At 40.8% G+C, this 25,978-nt stretch overlaps 1 long non-coding RNA gene across 2 annotated transcripts; it reads left to right on the plus strand.

Moving 5' to 3' along the window:
• The first annotated feature begins 9,541 nt into the window (after nucleotides 1-9,541).
• Nucleotides 9,542-24,117, plus strand: LOC146439452 (uncharacterized). Of its 2 annotated transcripts, none has more exons than XR_014851256.1 (3): nucleotides 9,542-9,616; nucleotides 21,436-21,521; nucleotides 23,526-24,117. It is a non-coding gene; the product is annotated as an uncharacterized LOC146439452 (long non-coding RNA). The 2 variants fall into 2 exon arrangements; XR_014851255.1 differs by lacking the exon at nucleotides 9,542-9,616 and adding an exon at nucleotides 13,968-14,242.
• Nucleotides 24,118-25,978: the final 1,861 nt, after the last annotated feature.

A 25,978-nucleotide genomic window follows, 5' to 3' on the forward strand; every position in this document is an offset into this window, starting at 1 on the left:
TTAACTGTTAACATCCTTCAAAGACCGAGGTCTAATCATGATTAGTGACAGTATTTGGTTTTCAGCAAATGTGTTGAAAATTGGTAACTCTTAACAGCAGGTTGTTAGAATTCCTTACTGAAAATGGAGACAACCTTGCTTTTGGGAGCAGTTCATATACTGTAGCTAAAGTGGATTTGTTTCAGCTCTTCAAACAAATAAAACCATCAGAGAACAGCAGCTGTCTTGTTGGACATTTTGGTTTGTTTTGTTTTACTATTTTTATGGCATTTGTCCTTTCACTCACACTTTTGCTCTTTTCACTTTCTTTTGTACTTTTGATTCCATTGTTAAGGAAAGAAAAGTAAGTTTACAGTTTCAGGCTGTCTTCACTGAGCAAGACAAAGATGCCAAGTAATCACTGCTCTTCTCTGCTGGGGTAGATGGAAAACCTGTTACAAATTTAATCCACTAATACTGATATAAACCTAAAATAGGTCTCTGTAACAACAGAGTGGTTTAGGATGAAAAATCTGTGTTTAATAACTCTGCTTTCTTTATAGAACTGTTTTCCAAGTTAACCTAAGTATAAATGTCCATTATTCTGTTTCCAGTTTACTCTGACCTGAAAGTTTTCTCAGAGCACACCAAGAACCTTTTAATCACCAGTGATGTCATATATCCCTTCTCAATTTTTTTCCTATTTATTTTAAACCTCAGTGACCTGTGAGTCAACAACAAGGGTTCTTGGCCAAAAATCAGCATAATGAACCAGGCAAAGAAGTACCAGCCAAGAGCCATGCAATGGAAAGCTGGGATTAACAGCCTGAAGATCTTCAAAACTGCAAGTTAGCCTATTAATGACATCACTGCTGAAGTGAAGTAGCTAAATTTAAGTCACCTTAAAAGTTAACCCCTACAATTCCACTCTTTTCCACTATCATCTGTAAATGAGCATCATATTCCTTCTGTGTTAAGAGCAATCATTCCATCCACTTCCAAGCCTTTTGCCTGCTAAGTCTTCAATTTCTGCTCACTCAAGTAGTGATGCTACAAGCATGGAAACTACCTTTGTGTTTCTTTCTCCACCCTCTCTGGCATAGAGTTGACTTGCCCATCTTTGTGATCTCTTAGCCCTCTGCTAATTTTGTGACCTTTGATCCCCAGAAAAGCACTCCTATTTTTTATAGTTTTCTGGGTGCTTCTGCTTCACAGCAATTTAATTTTGTCCCTTTCCAGCAGTATTACCCCACTGTCCCCTCCCTATTATCTCTCTTCCCTGCTTCTTTAAGGTTTGTCTATGAGTTCTTGATAGGAAAGATGCTAGCAAGGACCTTAAGATTGCAATTTGTGTAGAAAGTAGCTGGTAGCAGCATGAAAGATTTAATTTGTAGTGAGATGAGAGTTACTTGAAGGAGTGAGAAAGGCATTTTCCCCCTCTGTCTTGGCTAAGCCCCTTGGGGATGAGATAGAGGGCAAGGACCTTTATGTTTAAGGGAAGTAAAGAGCATCATGAGTGTTTGCCAGAAGACTCAGACTGTGGAGGAAGAACAACAGCCCGGAGATGGTAATGATGGTCCCTGTGGAACTGCTGAAACAAGGAAGAAAGGATTAACAGTCTCCATTACACAGGAAGGCACAAGTCTTTCCTTAGCAAAAGTTGGAGCAGTAAATAAGCAGACCATACATTGCCAGAGGGAGATGGCAGACCAACCAGAAGTAACAGATGCAGCTGGAGAGGAAAGTAAGTCACGGTTTGGCAATAGCCCAAAGTTAAAAGAACCAACTTTCAGGCACAAACACCAGCACACTGCAGGACTTGTAACAGCCCATGTGGTTTGAGGGTTTGTGTCTGGGAATGCTCCAGAGGTACCTACAAATTTTTTTGCTTGCTTTATTTGTAGCAGTCAGTCTTCCATGGTTCAGGTTTTGCTGTTTTCAATGCTATCACCTCCTGTTTATAGAGATTTTTGCTGTGACTGTAAATTCTATGCGGTCCTAAAGCCAGGCGTAGTGAATGCTGCTTCAATCAGTCTACATTTTATGTTTGCAAGTGAAAAACAGGCAAGTAGTTCATAAACTTGGAAGGCTTCTGAAATCAGATAATTTTTGTAAACTTACTGACATGCTAAACAGAGAGGTTTTTTTGTAGCTAAAATATGTCTTGCATTTGATCTGTACTTCACAAGGGCTTTAACTGCTGTAGTAATCTCTAAGAAAGCTGATAGGTTAGCAAAGCCAGATGTAGTGAATTGATGTAGAATAACTTACATAACTTCAATTAGAACTTTAAATTGAGTCCTGTGTAATTTATAAATTAATGGAGGAAGGAGAAAAAAGTAACTGGCCTGTGGAAGCAATGTGGAGAAGTCCATAAAATGAAATGAAGAAATTATAGTACTGAGAACACACAGTGTTGTGACACTGTTCAGAGGTGCCACAGGCAGTGAGATACTCGCTGCTGCCTGCACTTGCTGTTTCACTGCAGAAAGAGTTGTCAAATAGAATTCAGATTCTGATATGTTCCTAATCAGAACTATAGCAAACTTCTGGCAAGCTATTAATCAGAAGGATTGGCACTGAGGTCAGTAGGATTTTTCCAAGTTTCCTGAATATCTTGGACAAAGATCCAGTCTCCTGAGGTTAAGCCTTAGCTTATCCTCTTTCCTTGGTATCTTGTGCTTGTTATATTCTTGAGTGCCTCACTGTCTTGGATAACACCAAGAGTTTTCTGCTTTGATTGGATTACACCAACTTCCTAACTTAGTGCAGCTATTGCAGACCACTCTTAGAACACACAAGTACATACTTCTCTTGCTTGCAGTGGTCCTTCCACCTCGAGGCAAAGCAAAGCAGTCTGAACTGTTCTGCTTCACAAGATGACACAACTGTGGGTTTTTGTTTTTTTTCTAGTTTATCATTCCTGCACATGAATTCTCCCACCTGCTGCTGCAGTGTTTGAGTGCCTGCTGCATAATAGCACTAGCTATAACCAAGTCTTTTGTGGATATCATGGGAGCTTTTGATTTATGCTCTTTCAAGCATTCTGCCTTAGGCTAAATTTTAGAGTTTCTGGTTAAGGTTTTATTATTTCCATGAGCTTTAACTGAGTAAAAAAGATACCAGTTCTGTGATTACCACAGTGGGGTGATATGTTTGTTGGTTTGGTTTCTGAAAGGAAAGTCTTGCCTTTTTTTTCCTAAAAGCAGTGTTTTACCGGCAATGCCTTTAGCTGAGCGATCAGTTTGATGCTACAGGGGGAAGCTTGGGGAGCTGAGCCAAGGAACTTTGGAAGGTATTTAGATCTTTTCCGAGCATTTTCTCATACAATCATACTAGAAATTACTTTGCACAATGCAAATTACTTTTCTTACGAGTCTACTTCTTGTGGAAGTGTTGGGAAAGCAGTGAAGGTAGCTTGCTGTGACAACAGTGAGCACAACTGGGATTCATTGTCACATCCTGCCTTCACATGTTTTGGATATAGTGCAGATATGCTCACCTTCAGAGACATCAATACAAAGGAAAACCTGGTATCCTCCCTTATGTGGCTTCTTGTTGTAATTGTATTTCTACAACAAAGCTCTGCATCAATGAAAACAAATGGGGTTTGTTTTGTGGGATGGCAAGGTAGTATCTGTGCAGACAAGCAATTGCATTTGAGTTGCTTTAAGCATTCATGCCTTGATTTATTGTCACTGAAATTTAATCTAGGGTGTTTTGGTTTTTTTCTTTGGACTTTCTCTGTGAGAGTTCTAGTGAAAATATTGCATCACCACTTCAGGAATGGAGCAGCAGTGTTATTTTGATCTGTCAAATGCAGAGGCCATGAACTTCCCCTGAGAAACTCAGTGAAACAGCCTTTCTACTCACTTCAGGATTTGCAGTGTAAAGAATGTTTCCTAAAACTGAGGCCTCACAGTTCAAAACAGTAGCTCTCATAACTTGTTCTGCATGTGAGCCTCTTGTGTTTGCATATTCTTGTTGGATGCAGTGGAGAAAATTATTCTCTGTGTGTGTAGATTTATCAGAACAAGCCCCAGCACTATAGTAAGAACAGTATCCTTGAAAAAGTATTGATTCTTCAAACTTATTTAAACATAGTCTTGTCAGACTTTAAATGTGCCTTTCTGCAAGCTTAAATGTGTTTAGGCTTTGTGAATATTTCAAAACCGGTTTGGAAAAATAATTAAAAATAAAAAGTAGATATTTAAGAGGAAAATATCTGAAATAATAGTAGAAATTTTAAACATGTAAAATCCACACAGCAGTATGCATCTATTTGACAGAAGCTTAAAAATAACCTTGGCTGTAATGCTTGGCAAAATTGTGTGTGTACGAGGGCATGCATGTGTGTGGGTTTGTGCCTTTTAAAGGCGAACAAGGCTAATGTGTCTACAAATTACTGTCCTGTTTGCACTTGATACCATCAGTGATCTCAGAACAGCTCTGGAGATGCTGTTTAATTGTGGCAGAATGAGGGCATGAGTATAAAATTGTTTTGTAAGTCTCTCTCATAAATATTGGCTGTAGTGCAGCCGTCGGGTGGGAGGGTTTAGGAAATGGGGATTGGAAGATCTGAGGGCTCAGCTCTGTGCCTGCAGTTGGAAAGGGTGATGTAGCAATGCCCCCATTAAGGATCCCAGTTAAGAGAGATTTGAATTGTTCTTCTAGTTTTCCTCATTTATGAATGAAATCTAGATAAGAATATGCACACACTCTCCTTGTCCCTATTTGCTTTTTTTGCCTCTAAGCCACAGTAGCAGTAAAACCTCCACGTGCTGTTGTCACAACCATGCAAGAAACAAGATGCCCACTTCTCCAGGCATCAGTCTTTTCCTTTGCCTTCCAGCACTTTGATGCCCAAGAAAGATATCAAGCTATACGTGTGTGTTGCTGACAGCAGAGGACATTCAGAGCCATTCTTGCTTTTCTTTGTTCTTTTCTGACTTGAGACTTTTGCCACCAACTTCTTTCTAAGGACCCATAAGAGACAGATAATGGCCTCCCAGTTTCCTATTTATCTTTCCTTCTCTTCCCTAGACTCTGAGAGGGGCCTTACAGAAAGGAATAATAGTTTTATCTGCAGTCACATGAAGGGGATCTTTGACACCCTGCTCCTTCAAGCATCATGGGAATGCCTTCTGAGTAGTAAAAGCTTTGCAGCTGCCGGTTCTCTTGCTTCCTCCTTGCCTTCAGTTACCACCTCACACATTAGCCTTCCCTGCTGCAGCTCATTAACAGCTGTCCTGTTTTCAGGATGCTCTTTGAGAGGCTGTGTACCTCCCCAGAGCCCTCTTTTCTCCTGCAGCACAGCTTTTCTGGAATCAGGCTCTCTCCAGGTTCCAGTGCTCCAGCGTAGTCCCTTAAGGGGAACCCACAGGTTTCACAGGCAAGGTTTGGACACAAAGTCCCTGGCAGATTTGGCTATTCCCTGTTAACCCTTGAGTCAGCAAAAGTAAGGTAGATGGCTCAAGAAGGAGAATGGGAGTGCAGAGACTTCTCATAGTTTCTCTTGGCTCTCTCAAATCAAAGGGAGATTGGAATTGGGTTTTTTTTCTCCTTGAAGTGTTAAGTGAAGTGCCTCTGTGCCTTAAGAAAGGGATACTCAAGTAATGTGAGGGGGGGAAAAGAAAAGGCAAACATTTTCTTATAAACTCATAAAATCTTAGAAATGGAAAAACACAGCTGTTGTTTAGTCACTGAGGTTCAGACAGCAAGCTGAGATCTCAGTCACAGCTAAGATCCCCCAGGGATGGGCACTGCACGCATCCTAAGCAGTCCCTGTTGTAAGAGCTGGGATTTACAGGAACATTTAGTAGGATGTCAGCCTGCTCCATGATGGCATGGCAGAGCTCATGTCCATGCAGAGAACCACTTCTCTCTCCCAAACAACATGAGACCCAACTGCGTAGTGGTCCATGGCCCATCTTCATGCCAAACTTGAACTGTGCCCACATAATGCTTGGGAGAGAGTTAGCTGGCCTCAGCCAAAACCGTGCCAGAGGCCATTCTACCAATTCAGCTGGGTGGGAGACTGGGGTGGGTCTGTGCTCAGACATTATTAGTTTGACCAGTCCAGACATAGCTGAAGAATACAGCTCCTACTCCAGGAAAACCACAGCCCAAGGGTTGCCAAATAGGCAAAGGAATAAGAACGCCAGTTTCTAGTACATTCATTTTATGTACAAGTTATTGTGAACTTCTGTGAGCAGCTGGAGGAGATGTGAGGTAAGGCCTTGTAAAAAGAAAAGGGCTTTGCAGGTGACCTTAGAGCCATTGGTTTTAGATGTAGTTATACATATGGAAGATGTCCCAGAAGTGACCTTGGAGAGCTGACAAAGAGAGGTTTGTTGCCCTGACAGAACAAATAAGCTGCAGATGGAAGAAGTAGTAGATAACAGCAGTCTTGACAAGAAAACATAAAAGAGGACAAGACTGAATTAAGCCAGGCTTGAAAGTTTTAGTCTTCAAATGACTGATAAGGGAGAATAATTAAACAGGAAAGGGTAAAGAGATGGGAACCGTAAAATAATCAAACTTGCTAGTGAGCAGTAACCACTAAAATTAACTACTTTCTTCTGCCCCTGAAGAAGGATTTAAATCTTCTTCATTCATTTAGTCAGCTCCTATCTCCACCTTAATGTTATTATGTTATTTTTATATATTACACTTTCCTGAGAATACAGCAGATGGTGAATATAGCAGATGTAACTTCTATATACAGTCAAAGAACATGCATATATATGCAGCTGCACAGAACAAATATTAATGGCTCAAATATCTTTAGAGAAATATAACCGTAAAAGGGTTTAATGTGTAGGAAGAAATAGAAACCCAAAATTCATGCATGCCTGCAGTCCCCCATGTGCTATATTCCAGCTACAGCTGACAGCTCTGGTGGGCCAGCCAGGCCATAGCTCTCTTCTTTGTAAAGAACCTGTAAGTTTAACAGCAGCTGGACCCAGCTTATGGCTGACTGGCGAGGGAAGGTGTAGCTGTTTTCTGTAACCCCATTTTATGTGTCCCTGGTCATGGAGCACAACCTTGTGCTCGGCACACTGCCACCATTTCTGTCAGTCTGTCCACATCCCCACACAGAAAGGAAGAGCTATGCAAAATTTGACCCTCTGGAATATTTCCCTGTCTCCCCCTTGACATTGGCATAGTACTGACTGAGTTATATGAAAGGTGTTGGGAAATAAATCCCAGTCCTTACTCTTAGCTGCATCTAGTGAGACACTTTCAACACCATTTGGAAGATTTCATTTTAACTGACCTTCAGGCATGACTTATTTTTGTGCTCTGAGTATTTTTAAGATGAGCCCAAAGGAGCTAACTCCTAAATAACTCACTGATGAGAGTGGAGGAGGACACATGTTGTTGCTGTTTCCAATAGCTTTGAAGGGTCCGGAAAGTCCCTGTGTAGAGTTTTTGCCTTGGGAGAGAATTTTCTAAATGTAGAAAGCCTGAGCCATGAAGTAGTCTTTATTGCCAAAAGATTGAGTGAGAGAAAGCTATTGGTTTTTGGCATGTCAAACCTTCCCTGTCCTACCTTGTGCAGCTGATGGCACCCAGCAAGGGTCACTCTAATTCACGTGTGGTGCACTCTGGTTTCCAGGGCTACACAAACTTCCAGGGAGTTTGTGTTCATTGTCTGTGGCCACGCACTGCTGGTGAGCACCTGTATGGGAAGACAGAAAACAGTCAACTTCCCACTTCAAGTATGGTGATACTTGCAGCAGGTTTTTTGGTGTCACCAGGATCCCTCCATCTCAGGCGAGAAGTGGCAGCTCCAGGCTGGAAGTGTGACCAAGTGGGTACTTCTCTGCCATGGCTGTGTGTGCTGCAGGTGACCTGCCCTGGATCTCTGCTCAGCTGGAACAGACAGGCTGGGGAAGCTGCTCTTCACCTCTCCCCAGATGGTGTTTCAGGTGTTTCTGTGTAGTTGGCCATCTATGCCACGCATAGAAAAGATGTAGAGGCTCTTAAGTGCTGAATGTCTTCTGGCAGGGCACTCCTAGTGGGATTATGCTTGGAGCAATTGCATAAGGGAGGGCTACAAGACTGAATAGTTTGGATAGTCTCCAAATCTGACTAGTCTCAAGCTAGTAAGCAAAATAAATGTACTCCAGAAGGCACCCTCTTGGCTTTTTTTTTTTTTTCTGGGGAATAAGGAAAGGATCTGAATCAAGGCTCTGTGCTGCAGGGGTTGGGTATTTAAATGATGTATCTCCTCTCAGTAGGACTGCAGGGAGTTAAGCTTTCTTGGAGAAAAAGAAGCAAAAGAATGAAGACAGACACAGACTGCTGGGTAAATTGATAACTGGTAGTGGCTACAACCTAATTACTGTGTCTACATATTTAATTAGCTTTTTTCATCTTTTCTTTTCTGAGATTTTTTTGAGTAATCACTGCTATTACTTGTAAACAATAATTTTATAAGGTGTGAAATTCCTATACTGCTGTGTTTATCATAATTCCTGACCTTATACCCCAGGGGAAGGGTGTAGTCATCTTGGCATAAGCAATCCTGTGCCAGATGCAGGGTGGTTCAAATTCAGAAATGTTATTTACGGAGAAGGGAGGAGAGGGGGGAATCAGAGGATCAAGGTCCCAGATAGGCTGGAATGTGCAGGATCAGATATCTGCATTAGAGCACTTACCCCCTTAATTCGTGTTTCACAGGATGCCTCTTACGGATAATTTCTCTTTTCAATGTGTGTGCCTACATATAGCTATTTCCATTCCAGTCATAGTCCTTGTTTGTGTCACTAACAGACCTCATCACATTTGACTGTGTTATTTTTACATAACAACTAAATCAGTGAAGGACCATGGAATAAGCAGGGTACAAATTTTGAAATCAGCTTGACTGTATGCATCGACATCATTTAAAAAATAGTGAAGGGACTTAAAGTAGAGATGTTTAGCTGGTGAGGGTTCTGGTGTTAGTTAGCCACTTGCAATCACAGAATCATTTAGGTTGGAAAAAACCCTTAAGATCATCAAGTCCAACCATTAACCCAGCACTGCCAAGTCCACCACTAAATCATGTCCCTAATAGATGCCTTGTCTGCACATCTATTAAATGTCTCCAGGGCTGGTGACTCAACTACTGAGTTACAGACAAAGATTGATTAGGGAACATATCAATGAAATTCACCAAAGATACTAAAAAAGGGAAACAATGTAAAATAATTGCAAAATGGCTTGATGAATGATCTGTAAATACTGAAGAGAGACATGTATATATTATCTAATAATCTGTAATTGCCTGGGATTCAAAAGATCCGTGGTAAAATCCCCTATCTAAACATCTCTGTTCAACGGAAAATTGCATTTAATTGAAGCAATACCAGTCAGCTCTGCATAGGACATGGAAACTTGCTCATGGGGCAGAGCATTCTGTGAGGCAGAGAATAGTTATGGCATGCCAAGCTAGAAAAAATAAGCAGGTATTTTTTTCATTAGAGAATGCTCATTGGCTTCCCACTATCAGTGTTTCTCCTAGCTCGTCTGGTGCTCTGTTACCTCCTGCATTCTGTTGTTGCTCCAGTCACTTAAAAACTGGGTGGAGAGGACTGAAAACTGGACATGAAGAAGTTGTGACAAGACATAAAAAGCAGCTCTCCTGGTAAGGGAATAAACTGGAAATGGTGGAGGTAGCAAACTGAGTCAACTTCTAAGGTGCAAAGAGAAAGATTATAGGGATTTTACTTTAAAAGGGATGAGAGAAACAAGGAGGATTTAAATGAGTAAAGAGAAAGACTTGATTTAAGTGTGGCTTCAGAAGGGTAAGGAAAATACTACCAAAAAAATCTACGCAAGTTTTAATCTGGCTACAGCCATGAAGTGTTTTCCTGTCAACCTACTAAATGGCAACAATGCAGACAAGGGACTAAGCTGAGGAACTTTTGATCCATGTTTACATGACTTCACAGACTATACTTTCTTTGTGAAGAAAAAGGAAAAAAACAGAAGAAAGGGATGAAAAAAATAAGAAGTGTGGGAAAATTAGTAAATCTTTCAAGCAATTGCTCTCCAGAGCCAGTGGATTAATCTCTCTCCATACCAATGTGCATATTTCGGATGTGGGACTGTGTCACTTTCACCCTCTCCATTTTCTGAGGCTTTTGAGCTGGAGTCCAGTGAGGTTTATGGTGGCTGTCCACTGGCTTTGAGGTGAATTTGGGTTGTTTTCCTTTAAAGTCTGTAGCTTGCTTCCTGAAACAGACCTGAAAAATGTAAACCAGTATAGATCCATACTAACAGACCACCAGGGAAGAACGCTGCTGAGCCTTGCTTTTTCAGACTGATGATACTGGAGAGCAGAAAAGATTCAACTCTTTGACCCTGGCCCGATTCTCCAGGCTGTTTTTGCAAATCATATTTTGGAGCAATCACAATAGCAGATTTCCAGGATGTTGAGGGTATTTTGTGTGTGTGTATGTGTGAAATCCAGAATTTGAAGGAGAGATTATTACAGTTTTGTAACTTGCTTTAGTGTTTGAGGAGTGCTAATTATCAAGAATACAGAGGGACTTCTGTGACTAAGTTTCCTTCTGTCCCAAACAACAAGCAAATTCCAAGAAGCAAAAAAGTATATTCACAACCCTTGATTAGAAATAAAATCATTAAAGATTTTGTATGCCTCATTTCTGAGTTGATCAGCTATGAGACATCAAAATAGAATTAGGGGGTTTTATCTGTATTTTCAAAGTTTGGTCTTTGATAATTAACCTTGTTTCAGATGTTTTGGCATGCAAAAACATCTGAAAATTTAGGACACTATTCTGCTAAAAAGAAAATTCTGAACAGCTTGCTTTTGGGCTTTTTGTTGTTGTTTTTCTCATCTCCATGTTCTGCTAAAGATTTACTTGCTAAAAATCAGGCATCATGTATTGGCAAAGTAGGCAAGTAGTTTAAATTGTTCCTTCTTTGTTGGTCTCAGTAGATTTGTGTCATGGTTTATTTGTGCAAACATTTGCTCAACTCTCTTGTGTTTCATAGGTCACCAGTTTGTCTTGCTATGAATGGCAGTGAATCTGTACATTTTGGTGAGTTAGGTACACAATTTATAGCTTAATGAACAGAAGTACTTAGTGAAAAAAGAAAAACAAAAATCCAGACTTGCACATGCCTACAGTACAGTGCTTTTCTTCAGAAATCCTGGAATAACCATTTTGTTAAACAAGTAATTTTGTGGCAGCAGAACTAATGAAGCCTGGTTTCCTATAGTTTTTTGTCTCATGGGTGATTGACTTTCACTATCTAAGAGGATGTGAGCCCCAGGCAAAGCTTTTCCCATCAGTGGGGTGTTTATATAAGGGCTTTCTCCCATGAGGCTTCTCTCATATCTTGAACTCACAACTGCAAGTTTTCTCAGAGCCAGGACTCTGATAGCATCTCTACCCATCTGTCTATTTCCAGGAAGAAAAAGGAAGAATTCAGCTATCTTTCACAAGTCTACCAGTGTTAGAAGCTGGTTGGAAATATCATTAAGAAACTGATGGAATGAATACACGGGTGAACACAAAATGAATGATCATATAGGCTCCAATTTTGTAGGAAATTCTACTGAAAATATCTTGGGCATAACAGAATGTAGTACTGCAGTGACTATCAGAGATGTTTGGTGTGCTTGAAAACCCTAGTTCAAAGTTTTTCCCGTAAGAAAAAGCAGATTTTGATGACTTATTTCCAGGTTTTCAATGTTGTGTGCACAACAGCAGATGTGTAGTGTGCTTCCAAAATTGTGCTTTTGTCTTTTTCTTCTGGTGAGTCGATACAATTAGCACCATCAGCTATGCTCTTTAATCCAGATTTCATAGTTTTTCACTTTAGAACAGAAGATTTCCATTTCAGCCCTACTATAAAAACCTGTGCTGGCAAATGTGAAGTCTAATATTTTCATTTTCACAATTGCACACTCATTCATAATTATGTAGGTAATTATCCAGTCAAATGCAAAGTATACACTATTATTTTTTAGAACAACATTCTTCAGTACAGTCAACTGAAAAAAAACTTCTAGTGCTTCATGTATGCATTTGGATGGTAAAGGCAAAGTCATAAAGAGATAGTCCTAGTGAAGCCAGGATATAGCAATGCCTGTATTAAAGTCAGTGAAGTAAAACTCTAGTGTGTATCCTTTGATGCTCTGCCTCAGTGATGCAATACAAATGTACATTTTAATGGTGCTTTTATAGTACTTGAACTCTTGGCTACATTGAAATGCAATTTTTCAATCTTGATGTTTTTGGAACATGTTGAGAGTGTAATATGCATGGTTTTTATAGATCCCAGAGAGACCTCCCTCAAACTTCTTTTACCCACTCACAGAAAATCCTCCCTTGTTTGGGTGCTCGGGAACCCTTGTGAATTAGTCACAGGCAGTGAGGTAAGAAATGGAGTTTGAGCTAGCTGTCTATATTTTAATTAAATGAGAAACCCTGCATTCTCACTAGGCAGACTCTTAGGTGTTAACTATACTAACTATTCTGCTTAGTGTCTGAACTGCTGGAAGTTTCCTGACTTCTTTTAAATGACTTGTATTTTTGTGAGAGGGTCCTATGCAATTTTAAAAAATGCTGGGGAAGTAAACTGCTGATAGTATCTAGAACTTTTCTGTCATCCATTTCCAGAGGCTTCAGAGAGGTGTTATTAGCACCATTTCACACATGGGAAACCTGAGGCACAGAGCATTGAAGTGACTTGCGCCAGACTATCCAGCAAGTAAGAAAGAGAAGTAGAGTTAGGGACTTGCACTTCTACGTTGTGCCACATCCATTCAGACACATGCTGCAGCCATGATGAGAGGAGGAGACATCACATGCTAGCAGTGAATAGCAGAGATTTTGACCATCAGAAATGGCAGCCACTTCACCTCTGTGGTTCATAAAACACAGCATCTGAAGAGTAGAAAGATCTGGAGATTGGCACCTTCTGAAATTCAGACAGCTTGCACCAGTGTGCTGGCAAGGAGAAGCCTGTGTGTCTGCCTGTACTAGGAGGAGGCATGTATCCATGGCTGAGTCAACCTTCATGTGATTTTTTCTCTCACTCAATGAAAAAATACTTTTGAGGGTACAGAATGTGGTTGTACTGTTTTCTCCAGTGCTCAGCTGCGATGATGGCTCTCATGAGAGAATGAATTATCCTTCCTTTCCTTCTGTGCAGACACCTCGTGTTTCTTTAAATACTGTCTGGTCTCATATTTTACTAGATGAGCCATTTCATCATCTTAATCATAACCTAAACAAGCTCATTTTGTCCATGTGTACCACAGTAGGAACCAGGCAGGACAGACCAAGTATTGAGCTTCTGCCCTGGATTGTGCTCTCTTACCTGTGTCACCAGAGGTGGAGAATTACTTACGCTATTTATTCCTACCTCCAATGCCTCAAATCACAGCTTTTCAGCAGCCAGAGGATGCCAGCCAGAGGATGAACATATCTGATCATTTTCTTGCTTCTCTCCCAGGCTTCCACAGACTGAGATGGAGGCAAGCAGCAGAATAACAGCTTTACATATTCTTCTGCAAAAGGGGAGAAACAGCAAGAAACTATAGTGGGGAATGATGAGAAACTCCAGAAAGAGAAACTCAGTTCTGATATATTTTTAAGTAATTCTTTTTTGCTTATGGCATTCAGAATGGTTGTGGTGCCCATTATATAACAGGGTCACAGCACAGGAACTGAAATGTGAACTGCAAACAAACAGTGGAGAAGGAGATCTGTTTACATCTCTTTTAAAGGAGAGCACTGTAAACATTACACTGAAATCTTCCTGTGGAATTTTCTTAACAGCAGTGAAGACTAAGTCTGTGTAAGGAATGTTGCCCAACAGCAGCTCCTACTTTATCGTGTCCCCAAATCCTAAAGCTGGGTACTATTGTTTTGTACTGGTAAACCATCTTGTGTGTGTATTCAATTTTTTTTTCCACTAACAACTCAAACAACTGGGCCAAGGGAGATAAAGATGGAGTTTTCATTTCATTCAGAACTCTGGAATACAGCCCACTGGAACTTGTATCTTTTGTAGCTCTAATAATTAACATGCCTGCATTCCTTCAACTGCAGCACTCACCAAAATGTGCTTCCTGCAGAGCTGAATGAGGGCAAGGATATTGTCTGAACAGCAGGAAGAAAGGCATGGTAACCCTTCCTGGATTCCTGCTGGTTTGGGGTTGGTTGAAAAAGAGGATTCACCTGAGCTGGGAGTGGCCAGAAGGCTCCTGGCCCCTTTACAAATACAGGAGGTAGGTGTGATGTGACTCTCTTTAGTCCTCTGTTTTAAAGTTGTCTAAGAAACAGGCTTTTTCTCACCTCAGGGCTCTGCTTACTGTAGATATGCTTGGTATCCCTGTTAACCCAAATTTGGAAGCAGATTTAAGAGATTTCTGTTGATCCCGCAAAAAAGCAGTGATTTCTAACAACTATTGTGAGGATATGACTTCTTTTCCCAGACCCCTTCCTCCCTCACGGGAAAGGAAGCCAACTGAAGCCCTCACAGTGACCTAACAAAGACTGTCTTCTAAGTCATCTCCCATATAAGCAGAAATTACTTGGAAATTGCAAAGGAAAGTGAGTGTCAATAGGTAATGTTTCACACACACAATATGTGGCCAAAAGAAGTACCCACAGTCCTCTGCTGAAGTGCCAAGGAATCCATTTGGCCTTTCAGTATGGCACAGTCCTTGCTGACCATCATTCACATGTGATGTCTTGGGGTCTGTAGTGTGACCATGACACACAGTTTACCTCATTTAAAGTTTTCTCAGGCTATGATCTCAGAAAAGTTGTGAAGTCCACTCCCTGTCCCAAGGAAGGATCAGTTAAACCAACATCACTTTGTCATAGAGATCTGTCTGGTCTGTTCTTAAATACCGCCCATAATGAGCTCTCCAGACAAACTCGCTGGTGTTTTGTTTTCTTTTTTGTTAGAGGACTCCATCCCCCAAATTCTCGTACTGCAAATCAAGCATATTCCTTCTTATCCTGTCCACATTGGACCTGGAAAATAGCTTGTTCCTCTCCTTTTCTTTTTGCAGCCTTACACACTGAAGATTGTTCTCAAGTCTCAGCCCTTTTCTCTAAACAACTTGTCTGTTCTGTCTTTCCCTGTATGTCAGGTTTTCTGGACCTCAGATTAGTTTCCCTTGCTCCCCTCAGGGCTATCTCCATTTGGCTCCATCTGTGAAGTGCAGAGTCCAGATGGGGCACAGTACTTCTGAGCTCTTTCCCATGCTGAGAAGGGAAAACATCTAACCTTTCTATGTGTTTCACAGTCCTACCAGCATTTGCTATTCCAGCACTTAGGCCAACAACTATTCCCCAATTTGAAGGTGAAGCAGAAATCTTTAGCCCATAAGCAAAGCAGGTAATCAAAAATCACATTTTGGTTACCCTCGTCCCTGGTGGACTGGTGGCTGAATCCACAGAGAGGTCTTACTTGGCCCCCCTTTCTGTCTTTTCTGTCTGCTCAGAAAGGGTGACAAGGTGTGGCTTGCCTAGGCAGGCTGCCAACAGCTGAAATTTCCTATACAGCTGTAGAAATAAATAACTTGAGCATGCCTGGTTCCCATCACACCCTTTCCCTGGTTCTGCTTTGCCCTTTCTAGCTGAAGTATCCTGCTCTGCTATCTGCTTGTGCAGGGAGGCACCTGGGATCACAGAGTACAATCCTGGTCTCTTCCATCTCTCTTCTCATGCCCACTTTTCTTTCTTGGAAGGACACAGATCAAATCTGTGCAATATTTGGTGCTACATGGCTAGTGTTCACCTCTCTTGATATGCTGAGCTTTTTCTGGTATTTTTGGGAGATAAATGCTTCTAGGTTGGTGGGTTTTGTGTCACTCTCAGATAACAGCAAAGGTGCCCCATAAATTAAGGAGTTGGTGGCACATATATACACTGACACAATGCTTGAGCCCTGATTTTTTGCCCTTTTTTTTAGTTAAGGACAACCAGGGAATCAGACCCAGCCACCATGGGTTTAAGAAAGGCAGGTCCTGCCTGGCCAGCCAAACCTCCTTGTATGACCAGGTGAAATGCCTCCTGGATGAGGGACAGGCTGTGGATATAATCTATCTGGACTTCAGCAAAGCCTTTGATACTGTCTCCCACAGCATTCTCCTGTAGAAGCTGGCAGCCCATGGCTTGGACAGATGCACTGTTTGCTGAGTTAAAATCTGGCAGGACGCCTGGGCCCAGGGAGTGGTGGTGAATGGTGTTACATCCTTTTGTCAGCTGGTCACTAGTGGGGTTCCCCAAGGCTCAGTGTTGGGGTCAGTCCTGTTTAATACTTTTATTGATGGTCTGGATGATGTGGTCAAGTCAGTTCACAGACAACACTAAGTTGGGTGGGAGTGTTGATCTGCTGGAGGGCAGGAAGGCTCTGCAGATGGCTCTGGACTAGCTGGATCCATTGACTGAGGCCGATTTTATTAAGTTCAAAAAGATGAAATATCTGGTCCTGCACTTTGGTCACAGCAACCCCTTGCAGTGCTACAGGCTGGGGACAGAGTAGCTGGAAAGTTGACTGAGGGAAAAGGACCTGGAGGTGCTGGCCAACAGCCACTGACCATGAGCCAGTGTGTGCCCAGGGGGCCAAGAAGGCCAATGGCATCCTGGCCTGGATCAGCAATAGTGTGGCCAGCAGAACCACGACTCTGATTGTGCCCCTGTTCTCAGCACTGGTGAGGCCACACCTCGAGTTCTGTGTCCAGCTCCGGGCCACTCACTACAAGAAGGACATTGAAGGGCTGGAATGAGTCCAGAGAAGAGCAATGGAGCTGGTGAAGGGTCTGGAGCACAAGTCCTATGAAGAGTAGCTGAGGGAGCTGGAGGTGTTTAACCTGGTGAAAAGGAGACTCAGGGGAGACCTTGTCACTCTCCACAACTGCTGAAAGGATGCTGTAGCCAGGTGGGGTCAGCCTCTTTCCCCAGGAAACTAGTGACAGGACAAGAGGAAATGGCCTCAGGCTGCACCAGTGGAGACTCAGGCTGGACATTAGGAGGAAGTTCTCCACAGAAGGGGTGATTAGACATTGGAATGGAAAGCCCAAGAAGGTGGTGGAGTCATCTTCCCTGAAGCTGTTCAAGGAAGGATTGGACATGGCACTTAGTGCCATGGTCTAGTTGAAATTGTGGTGGCTGGACTCAATGGTCTCAGGGGTCTTTTCCCAACCTAATTGATTCTCTGATCCTGTAATTATGTTTAATGAACAGTTGATGCTTTACTTCACTGATGGCCCTGGCAGAAGAAGGGAGCAGGCAGTGCTGAAACTACTTTCAGAGCACCTCATGGTTATATTGTAACCACATCTGAAGGTGTGAATGCAGGGGCTCAGTCCTTTGAGATGCTGAGAGCACTCAGCTGCCCGTAGGTCAACAGGAGTTTATCGCTATGCGTTCCTTAGCAGGTTCTTACCACCCAGCAGGACAAGAACCAACCAAAATGAGTAACTAAATGGTCTGGTCGCTTGTTTGGATTAAAACCAATTGTATGAAACTGACCCAGAGAGTAGAAGAAACTATGAACTTAATCTGAAAAGGGAGGGAGTTTTACTACTCCTGGATGTGGGTTTGAGGAGAGTGAATAGTCAGAAGTGATTTTTCTCTGTTACTGGTTGTAAGGATTTTTATCACCCAGCACATTCATGTATATGTTGCAGAATAAGAACAACATACATGCCAAATCTAACAGAGCAGGCATTCCTAGTTGTGTAGAGAAAGGCAAGGTGTTTTTTCTTCTTCGTACAGAAGAAGTGTATTTTTTCCAGCCTTGCTTAAGAAACGGCTGGATATATTTACTTCCAAACTTTTCAATAAAATCTACCTTTCAGATGAGAATAAGCATGAACAATTTAAAGACAATCTTTCGACAGCAGACAGGAAATGTTGGGGTTCTCAACCCTGACTAAGGCTACCCTTGATAGGTTGTGCTTTTCCAAAAGGAGATAAAGACACATGAGGAAATGATTCAATACAATTAGTACTCAGCATTGCAAGAGATCTATGTTATCTTGTCAGAATTGTCTCCCTGCCAAAGGAGATTAAAAGAAAGGTGTACTTTTTAGAGCAAGGAGTTTAGTTCAGGCAGCACTTTAAAGGGAAGGCTAGAGGAACAGTAGTAGCACACTTTTACCCAGCATAGACAAATGCTCAACCATTGCACCTTGAATGATTTGTCACATCCTGACTCTGTGTCCAATTAAAGCAAAGGCAAAACTCCTGAAGTAATGAACTGGTTTGTTACAGGACCAGGCACTTTATAAGGTGAAAAGAAAAAAAAGAAGTCTTTACCTCCAAACTGTCCCATCTTTATTTACATTTACAGTTTCTGAGCAATAAGCCCAAGTCCTGCTCAGAATCACAAAAGCTGTGGCTTGGCTACATATATGAGGCTGCACAATGCCAGAGATGGCCTTTTCTATGGCATCTTAAGTAATTAAAAGCATAAGGAAAGTGATGGAACAATTAATGCTTTGACTGTCCATGCTCTGGATGCTATCAGAGACTTTAATTCCATAGCAATAGGTTACAAATATCCAGTGACTGATTATGCAAATATATCATGGTTTGCTCTCACCATGGGCTTCATTTAGGTACCTAATGTCAGTCTGTGGCACCACACACAGTCTTTGAAAAGCAGCTTTTATAACTATTCTTTTCTGTAATGAAAACCAGAATTCTTTCAGGAACTGAACAATAAAATAGTTAAGCATTTGTTTCTCTAGCTAAACTTTCAATGACAAAATATTTAAGGCATATAGTGCAATTGGTTTTCATCTGAGAGATGGGATGGATGATGTCAGGGTACAAAGTATATGTTATTCTTTATACATACAATTTTGTATTATGTAAGTAAACATGTTTTTTAAAATATATTGGGAAATCTTTCAGTCAAAACAAATATTCTGTTCTGTGTGTTTACAGCATCTAAGGATCTGCTCTTTCTGCCTTTTTATTTTAAATCTTTGTGGCTTGATCTTGATTTTCTAAGTTTCCATAAAACTGTCCAAATTGGTTTGCTCTTAGAGCCATGTTTTAAAGTTTATTTTCAATTTTTCTTGCAGTGTATCTAGTATTTATCAGTTCCAGGAAAAATCTTGACAGAGAGAGACTGGGTCATTTTTCAATTCAGTGTGTTTTTAGTGTCTTTTTATTCCTTATAGATACAGCATAATTCTATATTGTTTAGCTTGCAGATGAGAGCTTCACTGACAAAAAAAGAAGATGGAGACTCAGAATTCCAACAGCAAACCAAAGCCATAATAGTGTAATAAAATAATGCAAATATAGTTGTGATGAAGTTACTGCATGAGATTTTAAGCCATGTGTGATTAGCTGTCCAGCTCCTTTTAGGGGACAGAGCGGGAGACCAGTTGTGGGAGCTGCTCACAGGACATGGCATAATGGCTTCTGGGTTGAAGTGCCTGGCAGTGTTAGAACTCCAGGTCTTCTGCATAATTAGTGGGGGAGAGGGAATGGCAGCAGTGCTTCTCAGGAGCAGAGGCAATATTTCCTATGGAATTAGCAGGCAGCCTGGATGCACGTGCAGGCAACCATTTGGTGTGCAGCAGATTGGCACTACACAAACACCTTTGTCTTAAAAAAAAATGGAACAATATATCAGTCACTCTACAGAAAATAGTTTTGTGGGCAGCAAAGTTACTGAGGTCTGATACATAGCTTTCTCTCTTGTGGGTAGATTTTGTCTGATCCACAGTGCAAATGCCAACTAAACCTGTCTCAGACCTAGGATTCCCACAATGTTTAGCATTCAGTGATGTCTAAAACTGTTGTCATTCTCCAGTGGAGCAGTATTAGTAGCTTCTTCTCATTTCAGTTTAACAGCCTTGTAGAACTGAATACATCTGACATCCCTGTTCCTCTTAAAAGGCGATTGAAGTTGGCCATGTCCTTAGAAATTATTAGAGGAAGATACAAATCATGATTACACTTTTTCAGTATCTTAGGAAACTAGGCCAAGAATAATAATGATATGAATTTGCTGGATAAAATACTGAATCACATCAGGACGTTTTGGATATGAACTCTTCAGGTTTGGCAGGATCATATTTGGAAAATGAATTATGTATTTTAGGGGTTTGCTGTAAAGTCAATTGTCTGCAGATTCCTTCACAGGACAGATCTTTATCTCTTGCTCTTCCCCATATGAAGGACAGGTGATGGAAAAAGATATGCATTAACTTCTTTAGATTGTAGGAAGTCAAAGGGGAAATGAATTCAGATGGTTTATCTACTTTAAACATTATATTACAGAATGGGTCTAACAGTGGTCAGCCATGTCAGAGGGAGCTGATTCACTGTTTGTAAAATTAACTATAGAATTCTACCTTTTCAAATATTGAGTAAATCCTTAACACAGTAAGCAATCCCTGCAGAGATGTTTAGCACATGCTCCACTTGAAGTATCTGTTAATTGCTGAAATAAGTAATCTGAATATCTTTGAAAAAAGATACTTAAATAATATACTTTCAGAATAAAATCAAAGTTAAGCAATGAAAAAATTCTATGTACTATCTTGGAATGGATGCATTAAACCAGGGTTGCATCTGAAGTTGACAAAAATACTTAGTAGTTCAAGCAGATCCTTTGGGGAAAGTTGGATTTTTTTTTTAAGTTCATGTCCTTCCCTCTACCCACCCACCCTGCCAAAAAAAAAAAAAAGGTCAGGAAAATGAAAAGTGGAGCAAACACTGGAAAACAGGAGTATGTTTTCAAAATTACAAAATTTTAGTAGTCTGAAAACAATAGCTTGGAGGAGTCCTCCAGATAACTTGCTGGCACTCTGATCACAGGTCAAAGAACTGGTTGATTTTAAAGCCAGGAGATGTTTTAAATGTTAATCTCTTTCAGTTTTCCTTATGGGATAAACCACAGAGTTTCACCCTGCAGCTCTTTCTTTGTGCCTAGAACATTTGAGCCAGGTGTGAAAAAATTCAGTATTGACACAATTTTGAAGTAAATTCTTAATTTTGTCACAGAAAATAACATAGAAATTTGTGTTATTTGAGCTTATCTAAATTTGTTTTGTAGCCATGGGATCTTGTAATGTCATTATGTCTAGCAGTAAAGCAACTGTATTTATAATGTGAACACCATGCCTGCACCCAGGCAGGGATATCAACTCAGCAAAATGAGATTAACACAAAAATGTGTGTCACAAGCTCTGAGTGCATGAACGTTTTTCCAAAAGCTAAAGTATCTCATGAAGCCCAGAAGTGGGGGATCTGTTGAGTTGCCAGCAACAGAAATGAAAGATCAAGCAGTTTTAGTATCAATTACTGGTTTCCCATGTGCCTCTCCTTAATGAGAATATCCTATGAGAGACTGTGATTTAACATAGCCTCCACACTGACACTTAAGAGCGATGTCCAAGGAGGGAGAAACACTGTTCACCTGTTTGTCTCCTCTTTCCAGAGCTGAGAGAGCTGACAGAGACCTGGTATGTCTGGTCACTTCTATCACCAGAAACATGATCTGCCATTTTTGCTGGGGTTACAAAGGTAACTAACATGATTCCATATCTTCCATGGCTCACAATATGTTTTGGAAAGTATGTTTGATATTTCTTGTCTCCTTTCTAGCGTACAGAGTCAGCATAAATATGAAGCCTTAGGTAAGCAACAAATTTTGATGAAAATCCTCCATCTAGAAAGAGGGGAAAAGCAGATAAGTATTCAAGAAATAGTTATAGTGACATTTTGATTTTTAAGCTTAGGCTAACAGAGGAAGTCAATGATTTTCAAATACTGCAATTAAAAACTTTGGGCACACAGAATTCATTAATATTTTCTTTGTGAAGCCTCCAATTGTTTGGTCTCTAGTAGCTGACCATTTTAATTTACATGGCGTGATTCTTGAGGCTGTTCTGTGCAGAGCCAAGGGTTGGATTTGATGAATCCTTGTGGATCTCTTCCAACTCAGAATATTCTGTGATTCTGTAATTTGTACTGTTTGTATTATAAATAGGCATGGAAGGTACTTTTCAGATCAAAAGGAAGAATCTGTACCCCAAAGACATAATTTCACAGATTTTCACCAAACACTCACAGAGTTGTTGCTAAGCTTCTCTGAAGGTGAATATTTACTAATAAACAGTGCTTGCTGAATACTACTGTCTCCTGTATTCAGGTCAGTTCATTCCATGAGCTGAACCACATTTTAAATAGCAGGAGAAACGGCAGTTTTCAAAAGACAGAATATTCAAATAATATGCATCCTTTACCCTCCCCTCATCCTTCCATCAAGCTCCAAGTACACATATTCATATTCCTTTTCCTTTGTCTTAAATATTCTCATTATAAGTGGTTAATCTTTACAGAAAAATTGCTATGATTGATTGGGTTGTTTTTAATAGGTGTAATGCTTTATAGTATTTCCTCCTTGAAAACTATTTGGGGAGATATGTTTACAGAATAATTCAGATACCAGTATTTGTAGCAATAAAGATAAATGGTTGGCTGTGATGGATAAGCATTGCTATCTGGTAACACATGCAAGATATTACCGTGAACATAGAGCTTCAGGCTCAACACCACGAAGGGTGTAGGTGTTCAAACTGGAAATACAAAAATACAAAGCCAGAAAGTCCTCACTTTGCTCCTCCTGTTCCTGTAGTCATCAAGTCCATCTCTTTTTGAGGTGTCTGGATTTCTATTCTGCACACCTGCGGCTGGAGCCTCAGGAGCATTTACTTTTCTGCCAATGCTTGGTGAGGTCCTGCAGCCCTCAGGAGGGACCCAGTGCAATCAGCAAGCTGAGCACCTTTAGCACAAAGCCAGTTGGATCAGGCCTGTGCAAACATGGATGCAGCTCCCTCAAAATTTGAACAGTGCTCGTTAGTACCATGTAGCACTTCTCACGTTAAGCTGAGGGTACCCACCCTCAGCAAATGCTCAACCAAAACTCAGTTAGTTAAGTGGATGTCTGTGTGGATATGTATATGTGCACATGTCTGTTCTTTATTGAAAAGAAACTACAAATGATGTCTGGCACAGATACTGAGATAGGCACTCTCTCCTCCCAAATGACTGCCCTGACCACTGTGTTCTGTCCTGCACTTGCTCTATGTGGCTTGACTTTCCTCAACCTGAGAAAAGCCTGGCCTCCTTGGCCAGTGCTCCCAGTAGAAACATGGCAGGAAGTGTATATTGGTGCAGCACTGCATGGGCATCTGACATCCCTGTTCCCCCAGGCTCATGGGTGAAAGCCTCTCTGGGAGCCAGGATGGCTGGAGGATGCCATGGGACATGTGGCTCTGAAGAGACTAGCTCTTGAGCAGCTTTTCCTGCTGCCCTCAAGCATGAAAGCTCCTACTTTCCAGCAAGGAAAGATCAAATTGTGCCGTTTCAGCTTTTGAAAGTAGGGAATGTAATGAATAATGGAGAAATTAAGAGTCTTGTTGCTTACGTGGGTCATTCTGCTTGTTTGTTTTTGACCATTTCATTAGAAAAGGACACATTAAAATTGATTCATGATTTCAAGACAATGTATTCTTCTGTTTTCAGTGGAAGTTTGGAAAAGTTCAGGTGACAAGTAGAATTTGGATTATACCCGTGTGGCTATGGCCGAAGTCAGAGGGTTTTGTATCCTACAAGGTAACACACATAGCACAGTGTCATTATTTCTCTAGTGGAGATGGGGCCATTCACTTGGGGAACTCGGCTCTGTGTGTGTATTTGCCATGTCACATTTCAGATGTTTGTATCTACAAATGCTTTTCACTAGTTTAGGTTTTTCACTAGTTTTGGTTTAACACATCTACTGGCAGCCATGGTATCCACTATCCTGGAGCAGTGAATCAGGTAATGTTTTTCAGTTTGCTAAATCTGTTTCCTCTTGTATATATTCCTGCTTCCTTTGTTGATCCTTTGGTGCAGTGGCAGTCATGTCAATAAAAAATGGGAAAGCATCACAATTTCCTAGTTCAGGCAGAGACCTGCACACCATGACTAAACTGGATTTGTCCAAACTTCTGCCTTTTCATTCTTTCTCAGATATTTTGTGGGGAAGTTGTTTGTGCTCTGACAAGCGAACTATTGTGTTTGTTTGTTTGTTTGTTTGCTTTTTAAGCATTAGATATTTTTAAAAGTTCATTTTTTCATGCTCCAGTGACTACCCAAATTGCTACTATCCGTTAGTATTTGCCTGGAGGAATGGGAATAACATTCAGAATAAAGTGCCCGGCATGTCTCTTTGATTGTTACAGAGCTACCACATGAAGTATAATTTGGTGGCAATTTTATGATGTGCCTAAGTGGAATAAAATGTCAATTTTATTAAAAAAAGAATGTGCCCAAGGACAGTGCAATGGGACCCTGATACAAATGTTTTGCAACAGGACATATTCTCATGGAGTGATTTAGTGTCTCAGCTGGGACTTAACTCCCAAGGAGAATTCCAGAATTGTCACTTACTGACACTGGTTTATTTTCAGTGGAGAATTCTGACTTCTCAGAAAAGGAGGAGGGGCAAGAACCATCTCATTTGTTTTATCCCTGTGTTTGGTGGGTCAGGGCAAAGTTATTTGGGGGCAATTTTTGCTGCATTCCTTGTCAGATACTCATTCCTCAAGTGCTGAGCAGGGAATTTCAGTGCTTTCACTTGGGCTAGTTAAAAATAATAAATTGTATCAGAGACTAGGAGATGCATTTTATATGTCCCTTGTAAACCTTGCACTCAAAAGTCTCCATGAGCTGTGCAAATGTGCTGCAATCCTGTTAACATCTGGCAAGCAGCAAATGGGAAAAAAAACAGTTTAAAAAAATCTTTAGTGCAATATTGCAAAGCAAGTTTTTAATTAGCTGGGATTGCTTTCCCCCCTTTATTTTGTATAGGCCTGACGTGATCAGCAATTTCTTAGTTAGAAAATATGCTGCTTCTACTATAGTTCTGTTTGCAGTGTAACTCCAGCTACTGGACTGTCCTGTTTGAAATGAATTGTCTTTGCAGCATTTTGGAAAATAGTTCTTGAGGCTGATAGGAGTGGTGCAAGCTTGCAGGACTGTGTGAGTACATGTCTGCAGTCAGCACGTGCTAGTAGGAGGTGTAAAGATTAATGACTCCTTGAATTTCAAGTGACATGGAACGTAAAACAGGTAAGTCACAGGCAGAAACACTAATTTCTTGATAGCTGTGTCAAAACTGGGAACCATTTGGCTTCGAATTAATGAAATGAAAAAAGCCACTTTCAGCATTCGTTTCCCAGGAGTATTTTTTTTTTTTTTAATGATGAAACATGTTGTGGCTGCTGTTCCTGTATGTAGGTGTGTCCATGTATACACATACCTAGGCACAGAGAAAACTGATGCATTTCTTCTCTTTTTAAGTCATGCCTAAGAAAAAGACTTTATAAATCAGACATGTTTCTTTATTCAACTTAAAGCATACTTTGAAATTTTTCAATATTTCTGTCTTTTTGAGAAAAGATGTCCATGCTTCATGCTCAGAAAATTCAGATATCATTCAAGTGCACTCTCTCATATGACAGAAAAGGCTTTTCAGGTGGATGATCCATTGAGTCTGAGAAGCCCTGAAGATTGTCAGTACCTATTTTGAATACATGTGTGTGTCTCCCTGGTACCTAGAACATACCCATTCCCTTCTTTTCAGTGAATTAATGTTCAACTTTTAGTATGGCAGGGCTCAGGCTGGACACTCCTTGAGTGACATGCACCCCCCTGTGTGGGGTAACACACTGACTCTGACAGAGGTCACTGGCTGTGACATGCAGGTGGGTATTTCGGGCAATCCTCACTTGCCATATCAATGTGTAAAGTCTATGACAATTTCTCTTTATATAGCAATACTTCCTCATGACTTTAAAAGAATTTACTGACAACATGAAGATCAATTAATAGCATTTAAAAAGTAATAAAATTGCTAAAGCGATGGGCAAGATGTGTCTTGCATTGTTACTTGAAGAGGGTCCCTGGAAGGGAATGATTTTGGTTTTTCCGTC

The sequence above is a fragment of the Lichenostomus cassidix genome, chromosome 3 (genome assembly GCF_008360975.1).
Source record: "Lichenostomus cassidix isolate B80296 chromosome 3, HeHo_3.0, whole genome shotgun sequence".
Taxonomy (NCBI): domain Eukaryota; kingdom Metazoa; phylum Chordata; class Aves; order Passeriformes; family Meliphagidae; genus Lichenostomus; species Lichenostomus cassidix.